The sequence below is a fragment of the Glossina fuscipes genome, unplaced genomic scaffold (genome assembly GCF_014805625.2).
Source record: "Glossina fuscipes isolate IAEA_lab_2018 unplaced genomic scaffold, Yale_Gfus_2 0, whole genome shotgun sequence".
Taxonomy (NCBI): domain Eukaryota; kingdom Metazoa; phylum Arthropoda; class Insecta; order Diptera; family Glossinidae; genus Glossina; species Glossina fuscipes.
Window position 1 is genome coordinate 9,421,620 of NW_023998414.1, and position 7,806 is coordinate 9,429,425.

At 33.2% G+C, this 7,806-nt stretch overlaps 1 non-coding gene across 1 annotated transcript; it reads right to left on the reverse strand.

The window, feature by feature from the left end:
* Window positions 1–6,677: 6,677 nt before the first annotated feature.
* Window positions 6,678–6,798, reverse strand: LOC119644858. The gene has a single exon (XR_005248584.1). It is a non-coding gene; the product is annotated as a U5 spliceosomal RNA (small nuclear RNA).
* Window positions 6,799–7,806: the final 1,008 nt, after the last annotated feature.

Below are 7,806 nucleotides of genomic sequence, written 5' to 3' on the forward strand. Positions count from 1 at the left end.
AGAGATAAGCGGAAGCAGGCAAAGAAGAACACTTAAGCAACTGTCACAAACTGTAACGTTTAGGGAGCCGTAAGCATATGTTCTTGCTGAGAAAATTCAAAAAGAATTTCAATAAACTATAGTCTCAAGAGATGGGAATATTCAAAACTATTCGGATGGAACTTGAATGGATTTTGGATTTAAAGTTATGCTTTTTCAATTCTGGATATTGCGCATAAGAAAGCTATATATAAAAGCAAGTGAAAAGAAATGAAAAGTTTGTCATCGCGATTTAAATAAATCAGACAAGGCAATCAAAAGAAAAAGATGAAATAATTTTCATACAATTAAACGAAATGTGAGTGATGTGTTAATAGCGCAACGCATATTATGATGAAAGTAATCGAATGAGTGTCAGAAAAATTTTTACTGTCAAGTTATAAAGAAGACAGTGAAGGCGTAGTAAAAGCCAATTTTTACCGATCCACCTTAAGCCCTTCTAAGTTTCACGTACTTCCGCACAAGCTTAATAGATCCTGGGCTACTACTGGTCTAGAGTGTAAAAATTAAAATTCATCGAGATATCTCGTAAAATCTCTTCCAAAGTTTTTTCTGCCCACCAGTCTACATGCACGGAAACTTCTTCTTTAAACCCTGGCTACCTTGCTCATAACTATGTAGATAAAGAGAAGGAATATTCAATGAAATGATACAAGAAAGCCAAAGAACTATCGTGGAAATGGCAGAGCCATAATATATTCAGGTGGAGTTTAATAGAAGTAAACAAGAGATATCGAAAATATCTTTCGAAAGTAAATACAGAAGACAGCGAAATACTAAGAAAATCGATAAATATTTTATATATATAATATTTTATATATATATATATATATATTTTATATATATGTTTTCTATATACATCTTCATTATAGACTAAAATCGATTAAATCTAATTAAGAACAGTAAAGTAAAAAGTGGTGCGAAAAAGCATTACGTAATATTATGCCGTCCATAGGTCAAATAAAGGCAAACAGAGCCAGAGATAAAGGAGAAACCTTTTCAATGTACTTGAAAAGGGTTACGTGCTCTTTATAAAAATCATCAAAAATATGATGACTGAAATTTTTAAAAACATTCATAATCACCTGGAACTTGATACAAACATGATGTAATAGAATGTGTCATCACTATTTGAGGAAATTTTAACAAGATCTCGGCGTAGGTCAGGAGATATTAGTCGCGTAGCGACTATCAACTCAATCTTCCCAGGTCTAAAACGCCAAACGGTGGTCGTACATATAGTGAGCGATTAGTCGCTAAAATGTACTGATAGGGGCACATCCCAACTAGGCCGGCTGTAACAACTCGTTCTTCTCTTTTCCAACTTCTTTTTGAACTTTCCCGTCTTACACGTACAGGAGGACATTTATTGAGTGATTGATTAAAAAAAAAAAAAAAAAAAAGGTGTTTTTATAAAACGTAACTGAAGCATCTTAACAAAGTGCAGGATCTTTCTCAATGCACTCAGGAATGATAATTGTTAAACAAAACGTTAAGCGTACAGAACACGGGGTGAGAAAGGAAGATTGCATCACTGATCTGTAGGTAACACATATATGGATTAATAAAAGCAGATAGAGTGACATTGAGAGCAATTGCAATTAGAGTGCATTACATAGACTCTAATGAGATGTGCATAACATATGATCAAAAATAATTTTCGAAAACATGCCGTTTTCAATCCAAATTAATTCCCTACAAGTTTTTTTGCTGGTCGTTCATTATTTACAATTTGGTCAAGTAACTGATGACATTTTCTTTTTTAAGGGAAATAACAAAAGCAACAAATCTTTTATATTCAGTAATGTGCATACGAGTGTTTAGTTAATTTTTAACACCCAAAGAAATTTCATTAAACATTTCATGGAAACATTGAACTTATCCAGTATGTGTATGCCTTGAAGCAATCGTGGCATTAGACTGTGTTGTTTTGCGCAATTATTCCTAACATCTCTCACTCTCTCTCTCTTTCTCTCTCTCTCGCCTTAATAATGTACAAAATAAATGAAATGGAAAATTTTCGAAAGAAAAGGAAACAAAATTACAACGCTTCGCCTTCAGGTTCAATTAAAATCAAATATTTACGAAAATTCTTAATTGAAATTTTTAATGAACCAAAACAAAATCACTTTTGTTTGTTGACAATATTGTAAAAACATATGTCATAATAACATTACGTAACTTTAAAGTGAACTTTAAAATATGCGCACATAAATGCTGGTTCGTGTGCACAACTGCCCGGCAGGAGCAGGAATAGAGCTGCTTCGGCTTTTCAGCTTAACTTATGCTTTTTTACTTTTGCCCGACGAAACCGAAACTGGACTAAACTTAGGGCGCAAGTGTGATTTTACCTGATTAGGGATTCAGCGGGCTTAACCGTAGATAAATAAATCAAAACGTGACTCGGACTGTCGTTCGGAATAATTGCCGTAAAACAGGCTTATGTGAGCAGCAGTTGGCGCACATAGGCAATTGTATATGTCTTCACTGCAGCCTAGCAGCTATACGGCTATCAACTGTTCATTAGCCCATAAAATGAATCATAATCTGTCGTCTGTGTACATCTACTACTAAACTATGAAATACTTGTTTACATATATATACGAGACAAAATTGTCGGATTGCTTTGTAATGAAATTGTTTCAGCTTTTAAAGGATATTTAACTTAGAGAGGCATTTTTCAACAAACCATATCAACAAATCTAAACTATTTTCATTGTAATTTTGCCAACAAAATCAAAGGAAACGTTTACTTCCCTTCCCAACTTTGAAACGATAGGAAAAGTATGTAAAATATAGTGAAATGAGATGATAGCAAATGATTTATTAAAAGAATTTTTTTTACTAGATTTGAAAATATTCAAAAACTGATTAATGATCTGTCACTGGTAAGTGCTGGACCAGGTCGATCTTCACAGTTAGGACTGATAAATTTGCAATCAAATCAATTTGCAGGAAAAACAATCAATACTGGCATTGTATGCTTCTATAAATCCAGAGGATACACAAAAATATTTGTGATTCGTTCGAACACTTTACGTTTGCGAAACTACATTTTCGTTAACGAAGCAGAAGAGGACGAAATCGAAGTCTAGAATAGCAGATGGAAATTAAGAAGCAATTCTTCGAACATCTACTAGCTAGAGAACACCTACCAATTTTTGATATACTAATATATGCATCTATTACTTGGTCTTCCCACTTACCATCATTATGTCGATGTGATTGAAGCAATCCAAAAACAATTGCTTTACGTCGTTTAGAATGGGCTACTAACAAGTCCTTACTTTCGTACAAAGATCGGTTACTTCTGATCAATTTACCTAGTGATGAAAGTTTGGAAGAGCGATCCTGGGAATACGAATGGGCTTTTTAAGAAAACTTAGTCAATGGGATATTTCGTCACTATTCTTGCTCAGTAAACTTGTTTTTAACATTCGGTCAACAGTCGCAACGAATTTGCTCCCTCTCAGGTTGTTTTCAATACAGGACCAGGGATTATCAACCATTTTTCCCTTCCCAGGTATTCTGTAAATCATTTTAATGATTCTTATTATTTGTTGCAATGACTATGTAACTGTTTCTCTACACAGTTGAATTCGTCATAAGGCGAATTTAGAATACTCACGATATCAACCATTGTCCTATAGATTTTTATTGACACTTTTTATCTGATATCCAATCATGACACAACCAATTTTGGCGAGAGGAACTTAATACTTTTGGCCAAGAAAAGTGATGTTTGGGACCGCCATAGTGTCATGCCCGCATGCTTCAAATTATTCGATATATTCGTTACCTATATTGTATTTTCTTCTGATAGCCCATTTAATTTCCTTATAGTTTTACGCATCGTAATGCAAAACGAATCATTTTACTAATCGAGTATTTTTCAAAAACTTCAAAAAAAGACAAAGAAAATTCCCCAAGAGATTTTAATTGAAAGCAAGACAAAAGACATATCTAACGCTTAGGCTATTTGATGTTCAACAATGAGGTATCCGTCTATGCTACCCACCATCGTTTCCAAAAATATACATCACAAAGAAATGTCATTGATGTCGACACAAGTTGTTATCATGTTTCTACTGTTAAAAGAGAGAACGCAGAGAAATAACAGCAATGACAACAACGACAACAACAACAACAACAACAACAGCAACAACAACGAATAAAATTGGCACCAAACCAGTACTACTGGAGATATTGTTCATGTTTGCATACAAAACGAACTATCCAAACTGTTAAACAAAATGTGAATGTCAGATTACATAATGAACGAGAATTTCGAAGCACCAGCAGTGCCACAAAAGCGCTGAATTTGATGCTAATTATTAGTTTTTCACTTGAAATTATCAAAGTGTTCGCAGTGTCAGCTTTTGTTTGATTTAACAGTTTCTTACTTTTTTCTCTTTTTTTTTTTTTTTCTTTCTTTTCTTTTCTTTTAAGTCATATCTTTCGTTTGCGTGTCCCTTAAAAGTTTTTGATTACTACAATAATATGGTTATTATATAATTGCAAAAAAAAAAAAACGATTCGCGTCATTGACCATAAGAGTAACATAAATTACTTCAAAATTTATAGTCTTTCATGGTGAAAGATCCCAATCTCAAAATATCTTCCTAAATATGCACAACGGTTGCATTTTGATTTTCTTCAACTTCACCCAACATTGACAATATGAAGGACGAATGTCGCAATCTTCAGTAAATTGAGAAACTATGGTTTGATAAGTAGTAGTACTAGTAGTAGTAGTAGTAGTAGTAGTAGTAATGGTTTCCTACAATAATTATGTTTCCTGTCTATCTTTCGGGATGCGAGCAATTTGAGAATTTCCGCATTTCAATTAGAGAAACGTAAGAACTCTTTTATGCATATTTGACAAGTAAAGTAATTTTAATTATATAAATTTAATTAAAAATATATATAATTATTATACCCATCACCGAAGTATGAAAGGCATATTAATTTTATCACAACGTTTGCAACGCTCAGAAGTAAGCATCAGAGACGTCACATAGTGTTTATATTCTTGATCAGCATTAAATTCTAAATCGATTTAATCGTGACCATCTGTCCATCTGTCCGTCTGTGTAAACACTCTCCTGACCGCAATCATAAAACTATCGACTTCAAATTTGTCAGAACCATTGGAAGTTCTTGCAAGCAGATCAAAGGGCACACCCACAGCACCATGTAAACCGCGAATAACTCTGTTTTTCAAACGGAACAAAAAAAAAATGGTTTTTTGCTCCTTACTCATAAACTATTGCAAAAATTGTACAAGAACAACGCTGTAACACCTTTACAAAAATGAATAAAGTTGACCACGCCTACCCAATATTATAGTGCATCAAAATTCAGATTTAGTGTGTAGAAAAAAAGTTTCAAACACACCCTAAATGTTTATTAATTCTTGGCCAGTTTCAAATTTGGAAAACACATAAACATGGCCATCTGGCCCAGTTGTGTAGTATCTGTGATAAACATTCTCTCGTTAGGGAAAATAAACATAATACTTACAAATTTGCAAAAGAATTTGGTAGTGATTTAAACTTTTCGAAGAACACGCCTACAATGCCCACGCGCTTATGCGACAAAAACTTTTATATTGAAAACAGAAAAAATTAACCTCACCCTCGCCATATTAGAGATCATGAAAATTTTTTTTTTTTTTTTTTTTTTTTTTTTACGATAATGGTGATGGGCATTAAAGATTCGGTTACGACTGAATATAATTGTTGTACTTGTTTCATTTCAACACTAATATTAATTAGTTTGCACGACTCTACCTGATTTTTGATATCCTTGGCTGTGCGTCAATTTAGCAAGTAATACATTGTTCGGAGATGAGCACTTATCTTCATTATGCGAGGTGTGTTCGGAAAGTTGAAGATATTACTTAAATGCATTTCCAATGCCATATATTCGGCTGGCAATTGAAATTATGGTTAGGAGAGATTAATTTTTGTAATGGTAACAACAAGTTTCACTTTAGCTAAAAGCAGACCTATTCTGAAGTTCCTGGCAGCACTGAAAATAAAAGTTGAAAATTGGTAAAATCTAAGATCAGCTGCTTTATTAAACCGATTCGTGTGGGTTAACATCAGTGCCTGTATAGCTAGATAGTAGATAAGAATCGCATCTAATAAAGCAGCGGACAAAAATCTCAAAGCGGTAAACCATACTTTGGCCCACAAGGCGGTAGCCGCCCTCTTTTCGCACTTCTTTCCGCGTGCATGCAGGAGATAGTCCCTGACGTTAGAAAAAAAAAATAAAGGAAGAAAAGATTCTCAAGCTTCTGGTTACAGCGGACTCTTAAAAACTGGGATGACTTAAGTCCAAATGCACCCTGGCACAAAACAAAGCGATCGTTTACAAGCTTATATACCGCGACTTTTGAAAAACTATATATTCCTAAAAACAAGCGTGTGACGAAGTAAAGATAAAAATGTTTCATTCATTTTGGCACAAGTACTGTACCTACATCGTCTCTTACGCATTGAAAACTTGCCTATTTTTGGCTAACTAATCTCTATATATATATAAATATTGTAAAGCAAGCGTCACGTTATGTAAACATTACTCCTCTCATTAACACACTATTGTGTCCTACTTAGAAGAAAAAAACAAAAACACAAAAAATTGAAAAATGTTTATATAAAAAATTGATTATAGAATCATTAGAGTGCTCGGCATCATGGAAATCTTTAGTAAAAGGCAAAATATTTATTGGTCAAGCGAAGCTAAGCTAATCGTAATCAAGTTCAGTGATTTTTTCAGCTTTTTAAAGTTTTTAAAATTTGAATAGAAATCAATTTGTAAATAGAATTAAAATCATTCGTTGCTAGAGTTTCTTACTCGATTAGAAGACTCCTATTAACTTCATCTGTGAATAGTAGTTAAAAACTTTCATCGAATCTATTCAAATTTTTACAATTTTAAGAACACCAACAATATCAACTAATGTACACTAAACGAACAAAATGGATTAACTAAAAGTGAAAAAAAACGCAGCTTACACTTACACTTACACCGGCAGTATTTCTTTTTGCGTTCGATACTTTGAATGAATTGAAAAAATTGCTTATAGAAAAAATTTTTCTAAATGAATATTTTGCTATCTAGAGTAAACAATTTTTTGAATCCCATGTCTTATATATATTAAAAGCGAGAGACATGCAAAGCTACACATATATATAACACATCGCTTAATAAGCTTGCAGGACAATATGCAGATATAGGATAACTTAATGGCCGAATCCATATGAATTTTCAATCAATTCGATGCTGGCGACTTTTATATCTCGTCTTATGAGTTTTCTGAATGATTGCGCGAGTGTTAGAAAGTTCTCTAAATCTATATATAATCATTAGTGATCGGTTGTCATTCGCAAGAAAGCATTATGAGATTGCAGCAATTTATCAGTAAAAGCGAAATTTCTATGAGCACACATTCACCATATTTCTACATCTCTGCAACTTTAAAAATTCTCCCACCAAACGAAAAGTGAAAACTTTTTAGGTCTTAAACTAATAATCAAAAATTTTGCACAATGACGTAAGATACAAATATAAGAAAAAGGAAAATTTTCATTTAATCCGTAATTTTGTAAACCATCCTCGCAGGTAACAGAACCTTTCCACATATAAGCAGTGTTAGCAAACTATTTCGCTTTTCATGTATGAAGCAAATGTACTCTCACTCCTCCTCTTCATAAGTTTGCATGCCCATTTATCTACAGTCTATTTCTTTTTTCTTTTTTT